Source organism: Drosophila biarmipes, chromosome 2R, assembly GCF_025231255.1.
Source record: "Drosophila biarmipes strain raj3 chromosome 2R, RU_DBia_V1.1, whole genome shotgun sequence".
Classification (NCBI taxonomy): Eukaryota; Metazoa; Arthropoda; class Insecta; order Diptera; family Drosophilidae; genus Drosophila; species Drosophila biarmipes.
In genome coordinates, this window is record NC_066615.1 from 15,486,359 (window position 1) to 15,510,280 (window position 23,922).

General features: G+C 40.5%; 1 protein-coding gene across 4 annotated transcripts in view; it reads left to right on the plus strand.

Annotated features, from left to right (window-relative positions):
* Positions 1 to 3,181: 3,181 nt before the first annotated feature.
* Positions 3,182 to 23,922, plus strand: part of LOC108036368 (putative polypeptide N-acetylgalactosaminyltransferase 9) — a 61,101-nt gene continuing 40,360 nt past the window's right edge. For 2 of the 4 annotated variants that reach the window (XM_017112450.3, XM_017112452.3), the window contains exons 1-2: positions 3,391 to 3,889; positions 19,147 to 19,210. The gene's annotated coding sequence lies outside the window, so the exon portion shown is untranslated. Of the gene's footprint in view, positions 3,890 to 19,146; positions 19,211 to 23,922 lie in introns of all 4 variants that reach the window. The other 2 variants (XM_050888295.1, XM_017112451.3) reach the window with 2 other exon arrangements.

Genomic DNA, 23,922 nt, shown 5'->3' on the forward strand with positions numbered 1-23,922 from the left:
TATTTTATTGTTATCTATTAACATGTTTAGAGTTTAAGAAATTTTAAGAATTCTAGCATTCAATTATTGGTATCATTTTTAAGATTAAATATACTTTTATACCATACAACTATACTACTATAATATTCAACAGTTTAATTTTTGTGGCAGTGTACCTATTGAAATCATTTTCCCTCTTGTTCATCTTTTATCGAGCGCCCTTGTGAAGGCGACAAAATATTTGCCACGCGACATTTCCAGCAATTAGGCGTAAAAACACGTAGCCAAGAATGGCGAGCGGAATACCAGGGCATACTTCGGAGTCGGAATCGCAGGGTTTATCCGTGGCGAAAATCGAAAAAAATAGGGAGCAGCGCATGCAGTCTTTAATGAGACGGAAAGCGAGCGCCAATCGCAGCAATTAAAATTAATTACAGTATTTGTCAGCTTAGCCGGGCCAACTAAGCTAACTGGCCACCAGTAAACTGGCCAGGATCCATTCAAGACCGGCGAGGGGTCGTCGGTGTGTGGGAGAACTGCTTTGATTGCAATCGCGATCGTTAATTAAATGTCGAAAGGAATGTTGTTGTTGCCGCTGCACCCTGTGTTTGTGTTGCAGATGTTGCAGCAGTTGTTGCTGCCGCTGCCTCCTGTGCGTAAAGATCAGCCAGAATGGATAAGGGCCCAGTTGCTCTTGCCGCTGGCTATTTATATCTGCAGCACGTTGTTGCACGCAATGCAATGTACACAGATACATACATAAGCACGGCCAATGTTGCTGCATTTGCCGATGCTGCTTGTTTCTACTGCTCCTGCTGCCGCGGCTGCAGCATTTACTGCTGCGGGCATTATCGCCCTTGATCTTGGCTAAATCGAAATCGCCGGCGTTGCGTGAAGTGTTGCAAATGAGTTTTTGTCTGGGGCGTGCATTGCATTTTCAATTGGCCGGCAAATTGGCAGCGCCAACGAAAACAGCCACCAAATCAAAATCACAGGTGGCACAGCTGTATTGAAATTGGCTTTTCCCGGTTATTTGGGAAGCGAACCACTTATATGGAAAACGCTTTTGGTCATAGAAAGCTGATAGTATAATTAACTTTTAATGGAAGTTTATTTAAAGCAATGCCTAACAAGTAATTAAATTGAAATAAACATAAAAAGAATTAGCCATTTTGCTTTCCACTAATAAAATGGAATGAAATAAAAGATTATTCATTTTAACATAGCACAGCATTTTGAAAAATAAAAGTTTCGGTAAATATAAGGTAGAATATTTATAAAACAACATTGCATAAAAATAAAAAACCTAATACCTATCTTCTACAAATTTAATGTTGAAAATGAAGAAAAATTAATAACTGCTGGTATAGGTACTTTATTTCCTACAAACCAATCACAGCTTTGTTTTTAATATATTTTGAACATATAAATATAAACCATCATCGTCATGACATTTACCATAAAAGCGTTTAATATCAGGCCACCATAAAACCGCTTAGAAAATATTTATACTTGATATCGATGCCCCCATATTTATATGGTATTGCCAATATTTGCAAGGCAACGCATTGTATATGGCCAAATGCAGTTGTATAAACAGAAACTTGAGCTATCAATATGTGACAACAAACAGTGAAAAACTAGAGACTCGTTTTGGGCCAAGAAAACTTTTTCGCTGCATAAGAAAAACTAATGAAAAATGCAGCGCAGAGGAAAAAGTTGATTGGTGTCGTCCTCGCATTTTCCCTATCTCCCGCTCTCTCTCGCACTTACCCGAAAAAACTTGGCCATGTTTCAATTGAAAGAGCCAAACAAAACCAATGAAAAGTCCATAACGAACGGCGGGCGGGAAATGCGGAAAACGGGGGGAGGTGCCAGAGCGCAGCAATTGAAAAACAGCTTCCGTCGGTGTTGCAAATTGTCAATTTCGTGGTCCGTTTTTTGCACTCGTCAATTGCAGTGTCAAATGCAAAGAAAGTTGTTAACCGAAAGTCAATGTCTGTCGTCGAACATAAACTCTGAACTTTTTCAAAAGTTTAATTAACATTGGTGATTGATTTATAATGGATGCATAAAATGACAAAGAAAAGGTTGTGACTTGAATTTTCTGGGGACAATCGGATTTAACTCCTGCCTGTTTCAGCACAAACTCACATACACTCAAAATAAAGATCAACAACAATAATATGCAAATTAGCCACGTGCAAGCAGATTTGTAGTTGGCCAACGACAAGTGCAGCGGCCAACACGTCCGAGTTGCAGTTCGAGTTGCCAGCCGGCTTACCAGGTTCGATGTTGCCACAGTGATGAGTGGCCGAGCCTTAGGATTAGCTAGAAAAGGTAGTAGAAATGAGGGAATGTTATATTAATAATTTTTAATATCATACAACCTTTTAAGCCCCATAAGGTTAAAAGTAAGTGCTAAAATTAATCCACTTTTTTAATTGTTTCTTAATGTTGATACCAAATAATAGAATTAGAGAATAGAGAATAGAGAATTTTAATCATTATTTTATGGAATATATTATTATCTATGACTATTTAAAAGTACGAGCTTCATAGACTTTCGAGGGTAACTCTGTTCGCACACTCTTTCACAAGTCAACGGTAGCTAACTGGAGGCTTTTAAAATTACATGAGTATAACCTTATAAAAAATAATTCATCATCAACTGTAATTTGCATAGCTTGTCTATTTTACACATATTATGAACATAGTTTTGTCAATTTAGTATTATTGGAAGCTTGCTTCTATGACGATGAGTTAGGCGTCTGTCGAAGGGATCCGCAACCTATGTAAGGCTATGTGGCTAATGGTATTATGGTGGATAGGGATCAATTTGTGAACCCACTCCCCTTACCGGCGAAACAGAAGCCGGAATTAGCGCGTGCCCCGCTTGTAGCCAAAAATTTCAAGAACTATTCGGTACACTTTTATGAACTTACGTTCTCAAAGTACTCGGTTAAGGTTTTCGCTGTTTCGCTTATGCTATGATATCTCCTATAATAAAAATACCCAAATTAAGCGTTAGCTGCACCTAATCTTAGACCTTCTGCGAAGCTCTTATCCAATCGCTGGGACATGGTAGGCTTGAGCCCCCTCCCTCGAGCCGTTAAACCCATAAGGGTGGACCACTCTGGTAATCTGCTATTCCGACTTCCATATACCATTTGCCGTATACGGGCTCATTTGTCATTCACAGGCTGGAAACAACAATGTCTGGGGCAGCAACAAAGGGTCTTTCTGTGTGTGTTTGGCTTATCAGCGAGCGTTTATCAGAAGGAAAGAAGTGACCCACACAAACACCCACAAACCCTCGCCCCACTGAACCCATCGAACCTGCAACTCGAACCTCGAACACGGAACATGTTGCACGCCGTTGCCGGCTAAAACGCCATGGAAAATCATTATTCTTCAGTTGAATTCAGTCGATCTTTGACCGTTAATTCAGCTGGTTGCGGTCGTGTGCGAGTGGGAGAGCGCGCGTGCTAAGGTGAATCCGTCGGATTGCATTTCTCTTCCTCTTCCACTCTCCGCACCTACGCAAAGGTGTGTGTGCCAGTGTGCGTGTGACCGTCTGTCGGTGTGCGTGAATTTACGAAACCAAACAACAACACAAATCACAGTCACCTGTGAAGTTGCTTTCGATGTGTGAAATCATATATGCAAATGGCTAAAATAAGCAGAAATTACAAATTAATAGTGTGAAAAAATCCACATACAAATTGAAGCATGCTAATCGAAATAGCTCAAAAGGCGACTGAGTAAAATCCGAGTATAATAAACACAACAGAAACACGACCGCAAAAGGTATATTTTTTGTGAAACTCGCACAAACAAAATAGGAACTTGGGAATTTTTGACAGCAGAATCAAGGAATCAAGAAGCGAAGAGGAGAGCAGAGAGCGGGGTAAGTTTGTCTAGAATAACGGGAAAGGAGAGCCGGGCAATTGTTGTAAACACGCGACCCGGCCGCATGCCATCTCTTTTTCTCCCCCACCCCTTGCACCTGCCATGTCTCGCCCTCCCTTTCCCGCCCCCTGGCGCCATCTCTCTCTCGCCTGACAGCAGATCAAACAAAACATTCATGTTTGTTGTTGCGTTGTTTGCTTGTTGCCTTGGTGTTCGTGCACCGTTAACTTGGGCTGACATTTTACAACTCCACCTCCTCTTTCGCCACCTCTCCTACTCGCTCTCGTTCTTGTTCTTGCTCTTGTCTTAGTCTTTGTTTTAGTATTAGTCTTTCCATCAACTCCCTTCCTTGTTTTTTAACGGGCTTTCGACTTTGGCTGCGGGCTAAAAGCAAAAACAATGCAGATATGCATTCCGTCTGAGATAGTTGCACTCAGAAAAATTAATAGCAAAAGAATTTTTCATGTATATATTTTAAATTATTTGTTTGTTTACTTTTTTATTACGCCTTGGCCCTCTCAAGCTAGCAATAGGGAAATAAGATAAATAAATGTAAGTTATCAGTGCTCAGATAAGATATTATTTCTTGTAATTTGTAGGAAAGTTGTAAAATGCATGTTATCAGCAAGAGTTAAAATAAAAAATATTTTTTTTTAGATAACTTCTTCATCTTTTGTATTGCGAATATTTAGAAATCTTAAGAATTCAGTTCTTCAAATTTTGGTGTTCATACTAAGTGAATCATAATAGTAAAATGCTAAGAATTATAAAAAAAATCTTTTGCATGACGGAACGTATTGCGGCTTCCACTTTTTAATAAGCTAGATTAAATTTGCTCCGTTTCACTTGATTAGGGTGTAACAAGTTCTGTGCAGAAAAAATCGAGGTTTTGTTTGCAAATTACTTTTTATTGGGCGCTTCCCTGACTTTGCTGGCTCCCCTCTGTACTTTTTTTGGCGCTCGCAAAGAAAAATCAATATACTTCATTTGATTTTTATAACCGCCCTCTGCCCATCTAGCAGCTGTGCCTGCGCTTGTTTTTATATATTTGTGTTTCTCGGCTCGAGAAAAACCCTTGAATGGGTCCGCTTTGTTTTTGCCTTTGGCTTTGCCATGGCAGCACTTAGGCCACCTCTTCAACTCCCACTCTTTTAGCCCGGTTCTCGGCCGTCTGGGCTGCGTGCGTATTGCCGGTTTTTATTATGCTTTTGGCCTAGAATCACAGGAACCAAAAGCAAAAAGCCAGAATTTCCCCTTTTGTTATTAATTATCAAAGACGATCGTTAGCTAGACCCGCCTAGATTAGACAGTTGATTGCGGCTCTGGATTGGTGTCATGGCTGGAAAGAGAGGCTTTGATTATACGGCCGTCTTATTAATCAACAAATTTATTATATTTTAGATTGTAATTTTTTTGGCATAAATAAGAACCAGTTCAGCTGGTCAAATATTATTTTCAACTGGTTTGTGGGGCGACTGTCTTTGCAAAGTTTGCTCATGTGTAAAAATAGATTAGATAAGATTAGATTGCTCGGGACATCTTTTGGCCCCGAGTGTTATCGTTCCACGGGGAAGACATCAGTGTGGAATATTTCGTTAGCCAAATAAAAATAATTACTACCATCCGCTGTCAGTTTAAGCGCGTTGCGTTTATAGGTCTTTATTGCCTAACAATTAACCCATTGAATGTGCGGTTTTGGAAATGTTATTATTGGTTTGTAGGGGTATAACTTTAAACTAATCAGCTTATGTGATGTCTTGTGACAAAGAATGACTGGGCTAACAGCTAAGTTCAGTCATTCATAAATTTATTTTTTTATTCGCCGTAGTATATCATTTTCCTAATATAGCCATGGCCATTTCAATTATGCCAACTCCCTGTGACAGGGGAAAATGTCGTTTGTTTTAATGCCTGCGGAAACCCATCTCCTCCAACGGCTCTTCCCTGCCTCGTATTTCCATTTAGTATTTGCTTAATTTCATGAAATGTACCTTCATCGCTGTCACTTGTCGTTGGCTGCCTGCGACGACGACGAAGGCTTCGTTTAATTTCATTTCCATTTTCATTTTCATAAAAACGGGTTTCAGGTGGGAAAGCGTCCCGGGTTCAGAGGTCTTTTCGGCTCTTTGGCTCGTCTGATGCCTGGGTTGCATCATTAAGAAGCAGCAACGGCAATTAAATTTAATTATTTATGTCGGCCAGTGGCGTCAGGGCGAAGAAAAAGGCTAAAGGTTGGGCCAAAGGCCAGACCAAAGATATAGGGGGCAACCTGTGGTCAGGCGGCAAAAGTTGAAGCTGTTGCCATTTATGTTAATTTGGAGGAATTAATCACTCCGCATATTAGGGTTTACATCACGGCCCGTTCTTTGTTTGCCATTCGTGATAGTTAGGCACAAAGTTGTGGTATAATATCGACCAGGTGCCAGCTGAAGTTCCAATTCTTCTCGTACGGCCGCATCTTCGCTCGAATTTCGCACGTCTGCACGTTCTCTATTGGATATAAAAAAGCAATAAAAACGAGAACTAGGGAAACAGTTTAGTTTGCAGCAAGAACGAGCAAAAAACAGTTGTCAAAATGTGGTACATGGGAAAAAAAACATTATACAATATTCTTTGTCTTCCAGTTGGTCTGCACGTTCTGGCTTCGGATCGAATTGCTAGCTTGTATCTAATGTACGGAATGTCTCAGGGATTGATGGGCATTCTCCGGGGGAGGAGTACCACTCGGCAGCACGTTCAAGTAGTTGGGCGGTACCGATAAGCCAAACCTTAACCCAGTTCGGAGCACTCTTGATAAGTTTGAGAATGGATTGACGGAAGTATCCAATTTGGACAGCCGAGTGACAGGTTGTTGGCTTTCAAGCAGGTGATATGGCATGATGTTTTTCCCATAGCTTCCTCTTTTCAAGAGTATTGAACATGGGCATTTGAATATCACTTTTAGTGGGGTTTTATTGTCTAAAGTAATTAAATCGAGGGGAAGCTTGTTGGGAATCAAGCAGGTAATATGGTATCTCTTTTACAAGGATTCCATTCATTTTAGTTCATTTCATTAACATTTGAATATAGTTTTTTAAAAGGTTTTCTAAAACATTTAATTCTGTGTCCTAGGATTTGTTCTTCAAGTAGTTTCTTTATCAACTTTTGTTTATACTATCCCGTGATCCAATTGTCCAATTTGCACGAGGCTACTCCTCCATTTTCCTCTTATTTTCCTTTTCCTGTAATCTAATTACAACTGACCTACTAATTTATCTCTCCAAGAAACTTGCTCCTTGGAAGATTTCCTTAGCACAAAAGCCGAGTCCAAACTCCTTCCTCTGAGCGAAATAAGATCTTTTGTCAAAACTTGCGTTGGGCTGGTCTTCTGCTGATTTCGGGTTTATTTTTCATGTTTTATGTTCTGTTTGTTTCTGGTTGGCCCCTTTATAATCCAGCTTGCTTTGGCTGATAACAATGCAGAACAAAAGTTTTTAGCAGGCTTTTATGTACCCGCACTTCCCTCGCACGTGCACTCGTTCACTGTGGAGCATGAGTGCGAGTATCTCAAAGTTGCCGGAGCATTTTGGCAACTGCTTTCAGCTGCTTTGCCTTTTTGGCTCTTATTGTTTGCCAGCTCCTCTGGAAAAGGAGTGCGGAAAATCTGACGCGTAATTCATTACTTGTTGAGGGTTTGTTCTGGGGCCTTAGTGGGGCTTTTGCGTTTGTGCTTGCTTAGGCACATTTCGCCGGCTCTCCGAGGGTTTGCGGAAGTTTCTGCCGCGATATCGCACAAACTATTTGTATTTTCCAGATGCTCATATTTTACTAGCACTCCGCCGGACCACTTTCCTCTAATCTGTCTTTCGCCCTCCTCACACCCTAAGTCCCCCGAAAGTCTGGCTAATGTAAACAAAGCGGACTCGAAAATGTTTCAGTGTGATAAGCCGTTTCTCGGTTTTAATATACATTATGCACGAGTATATGTATCTGCTCACTGCGAACTTGAGCGTTTTACTCTTTTAAGTGGATAGAAATTATTATAAAAATGTAATTGGGTAATCACTTATAGATTTTCAACTATTCTTATCGCGCCTTGGCATTTTTTCTATTTGAGGCTTTTAAACTGGAGACCGGAAATTCTGAATTCATATCCCACATCTGTAATCCCCCAGGGTTATTTATGAAATTGTGCACACTTTTGTAATTACTTAAAGTGAACTTGAAAATACCTTGCCAACCCAGCAAATAAATGTTTTTACGTTTCATATTAAGTCAGACATCCCTAAAATAATCAATTATGGTATACCATCCACATAAGCTGCACAAATAAAACCTTAAAACGTCGGGATATTCACTTAAATATCTGTTAGACCGCACGCATAAATTTATCGCTGCTCATTTCGTATGCATAAGTTGCCGGCGAGTATTCCCAGAGCGGGATCCTGGGGCCATATAGCCCAAATGGAAACAATGTTTGGCCATTATGTCAGGCCCACATGCGAAGGCTTTCTTCATAAATTCATAAAATTTCCTACACATAAATTCGCCGACAGTTTACATTTTGGCATGGAGGGCTACGGATCCCCTTTGTTTATATGATAATGAGAGCTACTGCGCCCCTGTGCGGTGCCCGCTGATTTCTGATTTCTCGCAGACAATCTATTTCGCCGGGTTTTCTGCCTATTTTGGCCAGAATTCCTTGCCTTCCGCTGGCCCAAAGCCATGACATGCGGCGGTCTGCTGGCCAATTTATGGCCATGGATACTATAAATTGTGGCCGGGCTATTGATTTGCTGTTGCCATTCTGCTGCTGCGTGTGCTGACAGTTGACAGTTGAGTTACAAGGTCATTAAGTGGGGCGGGGGAGGCGTGGGGAGGGTCACATCCCGGACCCCGAGCATGAACCCGTTTTCTGTGCGTCATGAGATACAAATGTATCTATGTATCTATCGCACACTGCGTGTTTGCCTGCGCAATTACGGTTAATGTCCAAAGCGTGGATTCATTTCCTTTTTAAACAACCTAGTGTATTTTTTTCTTGGTTTTTTCTTTGGGAATTCAGATTGATTGATGGATTTGGTGAGAGAGGCTGAAAGGTCACCGGAATGACTGGCAGCAGTGCCTCATCTTTTGTGGCTGCCAAACAAAGGCAGGAGCGCGCACAGATGATCCCTCGAATTGAGTTGTTCTGCCTTTTCGTATCCCATCGAGATACAAATCTTTTTGTGGCGTTTTTTTCAGCGGCTGCTTCCTCTGCCGTTCTCCGGCATTAGATTACCATTCCTGTTTTGGGTCAATTAGTTTGTTTGGCCGAGTGTTTAACACCTCGATAAGGCTCTAACTGGAAATGGAAGTGGGTCGCCGGCGGCCTCAAAATGCAATGTGAAAAGATGCGAACGCTTTCACCCAACTCGAATCGAGAGATGCGAGACACGAGATACAAGATACACATACTGACAGCTACTTAATCGAAGTGGTAGCCGCAGTCTAAAGTGAAATGCGGCGCGGATTTTTATGCATTTGCAGCTGACCAAAACTAAAACTGAAACCCAGTCCCGGACTCCAGATTCGAAACCCAAGATGAGTCTCGGTTTTCAGGGCAGATGACTTGACTGCCGCATTCCACTCAAAAGATGCTGCAGGCCCCAAAAAAATACACACACTCGTACATGTGTAACCCGAAGTCTGGTCTTTGAATGCACTGAAAAAAGAGTTTTCTTTTGCTGAAGATATTTATAATATTTTCTTCACTTGAAACACTGAAATTATGAAGAATGGATTGTTAGTGAAATCTCTCAAACATTTTATTAACCATTAAAATATCTTTTAGACTAAAATGGGAATATGCCAATATTATTCAGTGAAAATAATCTCACATGATTATCTCCCTTCCCCTTTTTCCCCGTGTACATCTGGGTTTTTGGTGGATGCAGGAGAACCTGTTTGGTTTGGGATTTGGCTTCTTTTTTCCTCTCTTTTTTTCTTGTATGTTGAAAATTTACGAGTTTGGCGAATACCCAGCGAGAAGAATTCAATGAACTCGTCTTCTAAGCTGGCTCCTCCGTCTGCCGGGCTAAGTGGGCAGATCCCAGACATGGTCTTAGGCCATGTAAATGGGGGTTCTCAACAACCCACCAGTCCCCCGCCTCCTCCCCCAATCTTCAGTACCATTCCGCCCAGAAATTGCTTTCGAATTGGATTAGCTGCATAAAAAAAAGTTTCTTTTGTAGGCCCACAAAACTTGTAGGCCGCATGTTGCAGTCGTGTTGATTTGTTGTTGCTGCCTTGTCGCAACATTTGTCTTGTCATTGTTTTTGCATTTTTTACTCCTATTTTTATTTGCACAGCCTTATGGTTGGCATAGGCTGGAGGATGGACCGGTCCGTGCGGCAATTAGCTGCAGACTCTGCTCCACTTGCCCCATCATCTGTGACAAATCTGCTCTCCAACCGCCCCACCCACTTGCCAAAAGATATTTTTAATTGTGGACAACGCACAATTAGTCCTCAAGTTATAATTAAATGTAGCCAAAGCTCTGATGGCCACTAAGCGACACTAACAGCCAGGCATCTAAGTTTTAATTGCCGTCATTTGGTGAAGTGCCTCAAATGGCAGAAACGACGGATGGGCCTGGGGTTGGGGAAATAAATGGGGAAAATCACTATAAATACATTTGTGCGAAAGAAGAGTTCTGGCATGCGATTTGAATGCGAAACGTTTGTGGGGCTTCGGGCCATCCAAATTGAAAGAGGATATTCTTGAAGGCAAATTAAAGTTCAAAATGTAATTAATATAGAAAAATAAAAGCGTAAATAAGTGAACAAGCTGAACTACAAAAGAGCTTTTATTTGTCGAACTTGAAAAATCACTTAAACATGCATAGACTGAAAAGGCAATCAAAAGTTTTCATTTGCTGAAAATCAAAAACCCACAAATTTAGAATAGTTTAAAATTGTTAACATTGTTCAATATCAGCCTTGTAGTTTCTTTTTGTTTTCCCCAGCAAATCATCATCTTTTATTCAACACCTCCAAAAGATAATATTCAACTATTTTAATTGAATAAACAATAGGTTTCCAAAGCATTTAACTGCCTATATCAGAAGAGGCAAACGCAAAAACATCTTCAATTTATGGCAACAGAAGCGGCCGAGGCAGCTCTCTAAGCTCTAATGACTTGAACTAACCTTCGGCAACAAATCACGGCTGTCAGAAGCGGCGGTCGGAAGATGAAAAATAAATATACAGAAATATAAAATACAAATACAATGGCCAGCAGAAGATTTAATAAAGCACCACCGACACCGAAAGGCCAATCGAGAGAAACCTGTTGCAATTCCTTGGCTTTTGCCTCCGACGACGACGACGACGGGTTTTGTTTAGTTTATGCTTTTCAGTGCTTTGTTTTACAAACCAAACGACTGCGAACTACGGCTGCTTTTTGTTGCAATGCGCAGAGTTCTGCCGGTGAACAAGAGTTCACAGTTTTTCCTCTGTTTCGGCATTAGGAGGCATGAATGTTCATTAAACCGTAACCGCAGCAGCGGCAGAATCAGCAGAAGTTGTCAGGCTCCGAGCTCACCTGAGCCGAACATTGCCGCAAATGCCAATGCAAATGCCTCAGGTGAGCCGAAGTCACCTCGGGCGAGGAGAGCCGTATCAGTGGCATTTGGCCAGGAAGGTGTCAATGACGTCGAAGTCGGGGTGCCCTTTTCAGAATACCAAAGCACCAAAAAATGCATATATTTTGATGACGATTTTGTCATGCTTCGAGTGATGAAAACATAAAAATTACAGTTTAAAAGTGCAATTTTTAAACGATTTTGTCAGCAACATTCAAAGTGAATTTGAAAAAATTAAGTTGATTTATTTCCCCTCTAACATTTGAACACAAGTACACCAAAATGACTCATTAAACAATATTTAGGGTAAATTATAAGTAAATAATTCATAATTTTTAAAGCATTTATAATGATTCTGTCAAGAATAAGTTAAAGATGTAAAGCACTTAATGTTTCCGAAACAAGAAAAAATTGTTTTCTCCCTAAAATCTTGCGCATTCCAACTTTCAAGAAAATAAGCAATGTTTCCGAATTTCTAATTAAGTGTATTCAAAGTTTTGAAACTGTTTTAAACGCTTCCACTTTAGCATGCCAATCATTAGGGCCCGATACATTGTTTAGATAAGTTTGACTCTAGTTACACAATTTGGTTTTGCCTCCTAAGAACCGAGCTATTTATACGAATTTTCACATACACAAAGTATGCCAAACAAATTGGCTCTTCACAAGTCAATTAAAATGTTAAATTCCTTTAAAGTTTATCGTAGTTGTTATTTATCTTCATGTCTGACAGCTAACAACTAAAATTGCCGTAAAACGAGTAAGACCCTGGGGTTCTTTTGCGGGCTTTGGCATAAATAGAAGCTCCACTCATTATACCCGATCCTCGTCAACCGTCAAAGACAAAAAAAGGGTTTCAGTTTACAACTCTGGTTAAAAAGGGCGGAAAAAGCCAGCACGAGAGAGTCAAACGCGCTTTTGGCCTTCGGGCGTTAAACTTTACTTAGCCATGGGTGCTTGTTTCTTTATGCTCCTAACTTTTTACATTTGTGGCAAATGTTGCATCATCATTAATAGAAAACGACCGCAGCCACAGCAGTACAATCGGTGATGATGTTTCGCTTGTTTGGGCTTGTGGTTCCCCATCTATGAAGCTGCGCCCCGCACCTTCTATAGGCCACCGTCTTTCCACTTCTTTCGCCTCTTCATTTCGAATCGACACTTTCAGATGCAAATGCAGGCGATGATGACAGCCTCGGCTTCTCCTATAGTTTTTATGTTCCACGGAAAGAAATTAAGATCGATTCGAAGGCATTCCGATAAATTAATTTCTGTATCATGTTTTTTTTTGTTTGTTTAATATCTTTGAAATGGGATTATTGGATATTTTATAAATAAATGTATCCAATGGCTTTTAAATATTGTTTATTTGTCAATGAAATGTTATTAAAGAAATATTATGTACTTAACATACACGGATGTCGTATTTTCTGTTAAAGGAAAATGTAATCAGCTTTACAAATATCTTAAAGAAATTTTCCTATTATCATTTTACTTTCTGGGGACTTCACTAAAAAAGTCGGCCTGACAGGAAATTATAATATCTCCTATTAAAGTCAATCTCTGTAGACAGACTTTAAAGCCAAGTACATATCTTCAGAAAAAAAAAAAAATTGTAAATTGCTGAATGAAGATAATGGTTAAATTTACTTTCTAGAGGTTACACAAGAAAAGTCTAGGTTAGGACAGGAAACTATAATCTCACCAATCAAAGTCAATCTCTGCGGAGGTACTTTTAAGACCAGGTTCGTTTCTTTTTCAAAAAATTCTTAACACACTGAAGAAGAGGGGAGATATTTTTTCCTGTGCCCCGGCTTAGCTGTTGCGTTTGAAATGTTAATGGTTAATGCCGGGCCTATGCGGAGGTGCAGTTCATGAGTCAGCCTAACCAGAAAATGTCAGTGCGATCAAAGAGCAGACACAGTGGGTTAAACCTGAACGAGAAACAGGCTGTACTCAACGGCGACTGCAATTTATCACAGGTTGCAACAGAAAAATTTGTAAAATGCATTCAGGTGGCGCAAAATATTTAAAGCATGCCACCGGGCCCACCAGATAGTCCCTCCGACTTTAGTGAAGTCATTAAGCTGGAAGTTAGGTAACCCATCGGATGGCTCGCCATGGGGCAATTTTCCGAGCCCTGCAGCAGCCGCAACAACCAAGATTCAACGTCCCAACAGCTGAGGCTGATTGAGCCGTAATTAGGCGGCTGCTTCATCGGATCTGGCCGGGTTTTTCTCAGTTTTACGTTTTCACCGGCGCTGTATGTGTTGCAAGCCTAATTAGATGGAGCCCGTGGTTATGTGGGTCGCCTGGTAATCAACACCCGCCAAAATGTGTTACAGATACACGCAGATAAGAGTATAATTTGAAAACTCGCAGCAGCAAAAAGCAGTCAAATTGACATGGACGGCTGCGAGTCATAAAATGGAATTCCAGGCACGTTGGAAATTAACCAAAAGGTGTATTTACGTGCATATAAAAAAAGCGAAGAGAAAAGAACAGTGGCACAGAACAAAAACCATAACCGAATAAAGCGAAAACTGGGCACGGTCCAAAAGGTGTTGAGCTGACCACCGACCGAAAAGGCCGAAAGACCAGGTGAACAACCGTCTGATGGCCTTTTGGAGATCTTTACAGCTATTTACTTATGCCGGTCGCGCTCCGTCTCTTTCACTCTCGTCCCTGCCGTCTCTTTCTCTTATTTGTATTCACATCTCCAGGGGCCAAAGGCACCTGATTTTTTTGTATCTTTCAACATGTTGAGCACTCCAATTGTATTTGTTTTCCCCTTTTTGTTTATAAACAAAGAAAGCTTGTAGAGCAAAATAATTAAAACAAGATCGCGGTGGGCGGAATATGTATCTCGTGCTGTTGCAATTAGCGTCTAACCAACTGGAGCTGTAAATAAATTAAATTAAACCATTATGAGTGCATATTTTACACTGCATTGAAGGTCTAATTAAGTAGCTTAGGTGGAATTCGGTATTTTAACTGGTTAACGGTGCGTATGCTCGTTAATAATTTAGCTCTTAGAAAATGAAATTCAATGTTTTTATTTATGCGGTAGAGAATATACAAATACAAATTATTGGGGGAGTTAAATTTCTACGAATTCCGTAGATAATCATTCACTTATTATATTTAACCATTGAGCAATTACGTTTATTTTAATACCCCATCGTCAGTGTTGGATAATTCTATTTAAAGCTTTCATTTACATAACCTTTATCGGTATTCACGGAACATTTCCCGTTCCATCTTTCATAAGTCATGATTACGATTCCCTCTTGTTTTCTTTGAACTTTGGCAAATTTTTTGTTTTGTTTGAAGTTATGTAAGCTTAATGCGCGCCACATCAATGCTGGTAGCTCTGACTTTTGTTCATTCATATTTTTTCTGCCATCATCATCATCTGCCACCACCGGCATACGATGACTATCCGTTGGATCACTTTCACTGCCGCCGGTGCCCCCAGGGCTATTTCGCGTTTGTTTTTATAGATATTTTTAGTTTTTGCCATGTTGATATCATCAATGAATAAATGCGATAAATGTTTATTATATTTTATTTAGGCCAATGTTTTTGTCGCTTCTGATAGCCATTCTCTGTGTATTTTGTGCACTTTTTTTGGCTTACATTTATTTTTTGGTATGCAAACGAGGGAATGTAAAAATTCATTTGTAAAATTACTTTTGTAAAATTTTTGATATGCATAAATCTCGTAGAAACAGAAAAAGAGCTCTTTGCACAGCAGTTGCACTCCAAAAATACGTAAATGTAAACAATTTTGGCAACGAGCAGGCAAATATTTGTTAACAAAATATACATATGTGTATAATGAATGGCAAATGTAAAACGGATAATGGGGAGGATGGGAGCTAAGTAAAGAAATGCGGCAAGGTGCAAATATTCTGTTTTGTTATCCGTAATGAATGAATGCAAATAAAGGCCGTACTGAGTGCAATGAATTTACAAGCAGGTGCTCTAAATGTCTAAATATTTGTGGTGGTTTTATAAAAATAAGCACGTGGCCATCGGTCAGGCTTTTCTTTCCATTTCGACTTTGCTATCGATAGTGTGTCAAACTGTCAAGTCATTCCGTGGAATTCCGAATGAGTTAAGTGATTGATATGACGCCCGTATTAGTTTCTAAATAAGTTTTTTGTATTTCTTCATAGATAAGCGAGCGTTGATTGTTTTCGCAGTTTAAACTCAAGGCTTTTGCGAATTTTTTAGCTTTTATTTATGTGAAAGCAAAACAGAAAACTAGATAACCTTTAAAAGATAATTAAGTTTGAGTAAACAGTTTGGGCTTAGGTAGTTAATCAAGTTCTTGGATATATAAGAGCTATATAAATGTTTGGAAATCAGAATACTTGATAAAGTTTTCTAGGAATAACCGCACTTTAATTACAGTACATAAACAATTCTTATCAAGTCAAAATGATTGATTAGGTTCTAAAAAAATTAAAAGTTGATCATTAATAGATGATATACCTATTTAAGAATCTATAGTTGGAATTCCAGTAGCATAACCTTATAAGTAAGCTATTAATATCAATTCTGCCCATATCACAACTACTTACGTCTCGGAAATCGCAGTGGATTTCCCTGCAAAATGTGCACTGCAAGTTGCAACTCGCACTGCTCTCTGTTGCTGTGGGTAGAAGAGGCAAACTTGGAGATACAGATACACTGCTACCCACTCGCGCAGATACAGGAAAGTGCAGAAACACTACTCTTCGAGGCCATCGCTATCGTCACTATATCGCCGCCGCTTCGCCTGCAACTTTTACAATCGCAGCTAATTAGCAAATTCATGCTAATTTCGAGTTGTAACAAATAAAATTACAACGTGCACGTGTCGCTTTATGTAATTAGTTGCAACATGTTGGCAAAAGTTTCAGCACTCGAGAGGGCGTAGATATAGGTCCTTGTCTCGTTTGGGGTGATAAAGCAAAAGTTATGTCCCATGGGAACGAGAATAAGGAGCCGGGAAACCTGAGGAACTGCGAGGCGCATAATTCATAATGAAGATGTTGCAAAGAGCGATCGCTCCAAAGTCCAGACACAGGGAGTGCTCGTTTATCACAATGCAAAAAGGGGCTTCCAAAAGGGGCCGGTCCTGGTCCCAGGTTCCCAGAAGGAGGATGGTCCCCTGAGTCCAAAGGAAGTCTGCGCATAATTACAACTCTTAGGACTCGGCCCGGACGTCTCCGCCTTCTTTCTATGCACCACTGGGAGATGCCCACGTGAGATGGTTCGAGAGGTCTAACAAGATGGCAGGAAGATGGTAAAAACAACAATCTTTAATTCGAAATATGGTAGGGAAAGTGTAGAGGATGCCCTAACCATTTTTTAAAATATTTTTTAATGCTTTGTATCTTAAGGCTATTTCTTAATATATTTACAGAACGTTAAAGTACCCATAAGATCCCATGAATCGTGTCTAATGTTGGAGATCCTATCACCATTCCTCCTCCTCGTGTCACGAGGTCATTTCTATTTTGAAAACCGGACAGCTACTGAAACCCTCCGCAGGCCCAAATCGATTTTAGTTATTGATTGTAATGATTCCTTGGGCCCCATCCTTCACGACTGCTTCCCCCCGGCCTTTATCTATCCATCCTCTCCCTGTGCCATGATTAATTTTTGTGTCGAGTCAGGTTTTGTGGGCTTTTGTTGTTGTCGTTGGGGCTGCTGCTGCCTTTTGTGATTTGAAAAATTAGTGCAAACTGCAAATGATCATAAATCAAACAGTTTTGTTGATTGCATTCGAAGTGACCACAAATTGCATGATTCTGCAATTTCTGGACTGCATCTCCTCGCCAAACCTGCAGTTTGCATTCCCCGGATGCTGCTGACACGACAGCAACACTGGGCTCTTGTCCCTTGGAAAGCCACCGGAGGTGGGGCACTTTTAGATGGCAGTGTGGGTTGGGGTAAAGGGCATTCCTGTCCATGGTAGTTCCGCAAATAATTCGAATTTTTCAGACGCAAAAACAACTATGGCCCGGCATTTTTATCTCTCTGGCTCTTTTATTGCCCGACTGCAATTTTTATTGTATTGTAATTAAATTACGTGTGGCAAGGGGATAAGTGCTCTTTTGGGTTTGGGAACTTCAGCCGAACCCGGCCTTATCTAAGCCTCATTCCGAAAAGATTCAAGTCTGTGTAGTTATGATGACGAGACCCCGTGATAACTGGTTTGCCAGCTATGTAAATTCCAGCTCCGACTTTAGTTAGTACAAAAAAATAAAAAAGAGGCATCGCGTGTGTGGCTGTGGCCACACGACCTTCGCTCATCGATGATTATGCGGCATACAGCATTGACCACAAGCACTCAAAACAGTTCAAGACAATTGCACAAAATTAACTCCCATATCCGACGAGGATGATGATGATAGCCCCATGACGTAAGCCCAGCACTTTGCCAGTCGATCATTAGCAAATAATTTACGCCATTTGTTTGGGAAGCGAGGGTTGAGTGCTGGGGGATACCTTTCGGCAACATGGAATCGTTCTGGTAATCGGCTTAAAGTTTATGGACCACCATTTACCTTAATGAACTGCCATCCACGTTTTCACCAGTTTGGGTGGTCAAACTCTGTAAGTAGCTTAAACTTGATCGCCACAATATTTTGTTCGCTCTCTCTCGCTTCTCTGTCTTATTTTCGAGTTGCATTTTTTTAGTTTTTAATTTTTATCTGGCTTTCGGGTTACATTGTATGCTGTTGCCTCTAAATCATCGCTAATTAGTTTTGCCATTTCAATTAGCCCAGCGATGTGTCGTCGCGATTGGTGTTTCAGCTGGCCCATCTATCTGGGTGACTTGGTCAGCATATCCATATCCATATCCACATCCGCACGACTGCTGCCCACACCATCTATATGTATATGTTCTTTGGCAAACTGTCCGTCCTCGTGTACCTTGAAGTAGCTGGCCAACACCTAACCGGTTTGGCAGAGGGAAAAATGGCAAAAAGCTGGAAAAATATGCGATAATACTTTGTATGTGGGCGTTTGGATTGAACCCGAGAGAAAGCCAAGTAAAGTGGCGAGGAGAAAATGTCGGAAAGCCCGCTGGGGGACACTAAACCATATTGATTAGCCGGTGACCCAAAATGAAAATGTTTGGAAAACGTTCAGGAATCTGGCAGGAAAAGATGTGTTCAGGAATGCATTCGAGAATTCATTACCTTCTAAAAGAATGCCTTACATGGGAAACACTTTTGTTTTAGGCCTTTTTAAAAATATGGATTTAATAGTATTTTATTATTGTCTTCCCAAACAACGTTTAATAGTGCTATTACCATACCGTGAATAATCCACTTAATTGCTTTCTGCTAAACAAGCCGATTATATTTATATGTTCATAAATTTCGAACATTAATTTCATTTTTAGCATAATACCCATACTAAACTTAAACCCTTTATGACTATGGGAAATTTTGCAGGTGTGTGGCCAAAGCGGAAATGAAAACTCCCCCGACAAGCATATGCGCCCGGTGTCATAAATTCACAGCCTTACAAAAATAATTAAATACATTGTAATATATAACTACAAGCACTCCATTATCTCGTTGATAATGGAAAATTTATCGAGGCTTCAGCTAATGCTATCTGTGCATATTTTCCTCTAATTGCAGCATTTGCGGTCACGCTCCGAAGAAAATCCAGGAAGGAAACGGGGAAGGAAACCCTGGCCAAAAGGTGAGCAAACTGGAGGGAAAAACAAACAAATTTTCAATGTCAATTTGTAGTCGGAATTTATGATAGCCATTGTTTTGTGCGCCAAATATGGCTTACAATTTCACTGAACATGGCCGGCTACTTACGGCCAACTAACTGGCCAAGAGACCCGGGTTTCATTGTCTCGATTGTTGTGTGGCTGCCGTTTATTTATTTTAGCCTGCCTTTTTTTGTGTGTACCCTGCTGTCGTGGACCCGGCTCTCGCTCTTGGCCTCGTTATTGTGCCAAATGGCCATAAAAGGTTAATTGGGTCCTTAGCAACTCGTCTGCAACAAATAATGCAGGCATTCCGTAGACCTGGGCGACTGCTTCTCTACCTAGGCGCGACATAGAAAAATCTTAATTAGTTAATTAAAACAACAAACAACTGCAGTCGCGACAAGAACTGGTCAACTGCTCCAATGGTCCTCTTTTTTCCCATTTTTAGTCCTCTTCAGGTCTTTGAAGTTAGTTACACAGAGAGAAATAGCACAGCATGCTGTAAAAAAACTTTTTAATCAAATGAATACCTCAGATTCTTTTGATATAATGCTGTGAATAGCTTGAATTAAATGAATGGAAAAAGTATCTCAGGTTCTTTTGATAAATACGAATAAGTTTTTAATGGAACGAGTACCTCAGGTTGTTTTGTAACTTGATAAGAGATCATATTTATTAATTAATTAGGACTTAGCAATGTGAAGAAACTTTTTGGGATCTTATTTATTAACAATATATATATATTTTTTGTTTGCCTCTGTGAACCTTTTCTGTTCTGTTCTCCAAGGGCCGACTGCAAGTAGTTCACTTGGGCTACTGCATAATTCATTCGGTTTTAATGACATCGAGGCGTGGATGCTGCACTGGGATAGAGACGCGTTGTCTGGTCCTCCAAAGATCTATCCATTCGCCCCTTCAAATCCCTCGAGGTGACATTAAACTATGAAAGGCATTTAGTTTAGCGATTTATATAGGCGACTTTTTGACAGTTTTATGTCGCCCAGATCCAGATACAGATACGTACACAGATACAGAACCAGATTCGCGTTGTCCGGCGATAACGAGCTGCGAGCAGCTGAAATGTTCTTGCAGCCTCATTAAATGGAGCGGCAAATGTTTATATATATTTATGTGCCGGCAACATTCGCCCCACAAATACTCGTTATCCCTTGGTCGATGGTCGATGCAATTGCCTGGCAGGGATTTATTTGCTTTTAAGCAGTTTGTAATTGCCGTACATCCAACGTGCAAGCAATGCAATCCACCAGTGAGATGTGTGTGCTCAGTGGCAGGAAACGCCAAAGGGTTCCGAGTTTCGGTGCAGAGCAGGCGGCTTAGCTCCCAAGGGAGACCAAATTGATTTTGCCTTAACGAACCGAATTAAAACGGCAGATGTGCAAATGGATTTAATGAGGAATTGGGCTGTGGTATAAATGTGTTAAAATAGCTCACAGTGAACTTTGAATTAAAAGGGAAGAGCCCCAAAAATATCTATGCCTTACTTACAGTGGCTTTAATAAAACGACTGACCACACTAAAAGCGTAGTGTGACCATGCTAGCTAGGGGAACTTTTTTGCACAATTCCTTTCCAAACAAGCTCTCAAGTTTTTTTTGATAAACTTTACTTTGGAAAACTTTCCATATCCGCTTAATAAAAGGATTATTAATTTCTAAACTTAAACTTGAAAGTTCAGACAACAGTTTTAGGCAAAACAAGCAAACTTCTTGACAGGTTCAAAGCCCGGCCAATTTCCATAAACTTTTTATGCAATATCATTTATGATCTAATTTGACTCATCTCCATTTCCCCTCGTGCGACCTTTGCCGAAAAATGTAAAAACTTTTGCTCCTAGCAAATTGTTGGACATGGCAAACCTCTGCGAAAAATGCGCACAAATGTTATTTTCAATTTCTTCTACTTCCACAACTTTTATCCTTCCCTGAACTGGCTCCCCTTCCGTCTTGACCACAAAATGTAAGCCCTAATCTGATGCCAACCAAAATGAGTGGCCCAAAAAGGGCCGAAGTATAAAAATATATATAATGGGAGTATTTTATGGGCCTAGACATGGAAAAATGACCAATAGCCGTTGGAGGACAGCTAGAGGGCTGAGAAGAGCGTTGTGTGTGCCCCACATACGGAAAATGAAACCATTTTTGTCATTTGACAGGCAATTTTCAGGCGTAACATTTTCGATTTTTCCAGCCCTTCGTTTTTCATTTTCCGCCGCAACGCAACCGAATTATCTCCCCCGAAAAAGGGGCACTAAAAAAATAGGAGAAATAAAATGTGAGCAGTCTGTCCTTTGGTGACCCCAAAAAAAAGTCCCATATAAAATCGGACGATGATAATTTATACAGCTAAAAGCAGGCGTGTGTGTGCGGCTAAATCTGTTGCCATTTCTCATGTTTCAGGGCCCGGCCAACAAAACATTTTTCCACAAGCCTGCCAATCTGCCGGGCACTGGCAACTGCGATGGTGTGGAATATTTAATCGAGCTGCCACATTGAAATATATTGAGTGCATTACCGAATCCAGCAGCCCCTCTCAACTCAAATCTAGCTTTGGGCTATCATTTGATTAAATCTAAATCTGTTTACGAGCCGTACGTTTCCCAACCGCTTTTCCCTTTTTATAGTCACAGTACCCTTTGCAAGTTATAAATTAATTTTGCCCCTCACTCTTTTCACTGCGGTGTTTTGTTTTTGATCTTTTTGTTTGCTCGGGGTGAGCCTGAACAAACAAAATTAACGCTGATAACTAGTTGTGTGTGGCGGTTCGCTGTTTTCAGTAGTTTGGCAAACAATTTTGGTGGGATTTGGTTTTGGAGGAGTTTTGCCAACGAATTAGGGGGCATATGAGAGATAAAATAGATTTGCTCTGAAAATAGGTGCTAAATGCAATCATGGCCATAATAATTTGCATAGATTTCTGGAGCTTTAACTTTGTTCGAGTTGACAATATGATTGGGGATCAGTAGTAAATGGTATAGTAAAATTATGAGGAAGATTACAGGAATCATGTACATATTTGCGGCAGAAGAATACAATTTATTTGTATACATTTATTTGCTATATAACTAATAGTATTTTCGATAGGTAAAAGCTATTCGTTTCCCTGGGAAACACTTTAGTTTGTTGAAAATTAGTTTCTTATTCAATTTGCCAAAGTTGATGGCCAAATGGCCAAGGGCCAGCCGTATTGAAAGCGGCGAAATGCAATTCCCGCTCTAAAGTGCAGGAAAAACCAACAGAAATCGGAACTCAAACAAAAGCCGAAAAGGCCAAAAAGGCGGCGGGTCCAAAAAACGGCCAAAAAGGCAAAAAAAAAGGGGGGAAAGAACCGTGAAAATCGTGAAGATGCCGCCGACTGGTCAGGTTGAAAAATGGCTCGGCATGGAAATGGAATTGAGGGCCCCGAGTGGCGCTGACTTCGAAAACTGAAACTGGCAAAAAGAGGCAAACAAATAAATATTGAGGTCGTGCAATAAAACAGAGGGAAAACGTAGACTGCAGGTGGAAAATGCATGCATATGCAAATGAACAATTGATTTCCTTGCGGCTCATTTCGAGTTTTATTTGAATCGAATTTTCCTGAAGCCCTGCTCTTTTTTTCTCGCTACTGGCAAGTGCTGCTTCTTTTTTGTTTTTTCATTTATTTGGCCAACTTGACCCCCAAAATTAGTTTGCGGTTCCTGCTTGTCTCTTGGCAAGGCATTATACAGGGCAGTGTTGACCTTGTTTTCTGGTTGTGCAAGTGCAAGGTCAGCAGAAAAGGCCAAAAACAAAACTAGCTGAAGTGGAATCAGAGCGAAGCACTTACTTGGACCTAAAACCGAAGCTGAATCTGAATCTGAATCTGGGGAATTCTGATTACGTTTCATTAGAATTCTTTGCGGATTTCTGGGCAGACCTCTTTTTTCTCTACTTTGGGCTGGGCCAACAAGTTTGGCAAGTTTCTTTCGGACAGTTTGCTGAATGAATTAGGCAAAAATATAGCTCGACTTTTTGACAAGTTTGCTGGTAACAAAGGAAACGATTTGTGGCCAGTTGTCATAGATTATCAAATCAAGTCTGACGGCGAAGAAGAGGGAAAACAAATTTGATTTCCAACTTATGTGAATCCGATAATGATGATGATATCAGATGGGCAAGTTTGTTCAACTCGACAGAAAATCTAGGGAATTTGTGCAGAAAACTTTCCAAAATTTTAACGACATTTCTAATGAGTTTCCATGCAAATTGGCAATCAGCTCGTTATCCCCCGAAAGAGGCAAAGACGGAAAACCCATGAATCTTGCCGACTGGCAATTATTTAATTGCACTTTAATAGCCCCCTCGCACACTCATCCTGTAATTTATTTTCGAACAATGAAAAGTGCACATAAAAATGGCAAAAAACGAGATACAGATACAGACAGAAGAAACAGATGTTAGAGGAAAAACATTTAATTACATTTTCCACATGTGTGTGGAAAAGCGTTTGTGGTGCCCGAGTCCGTGCCCGTGCCCCCGTTTGTCAAATTAAGAGCCATAAGAAATGCGTGGCATGTGAGCAATTGTCGGCGGGGATCGCCGCGGATTGGTGAGGATGCAGCTGGAACAGGTCCTCCTCGATGGGGCGATGCGAACTGGTTACCTGCCTCGCAAATTAACAGTTAAGCGCCAACGGTAAATAATTGTCAAAGACAA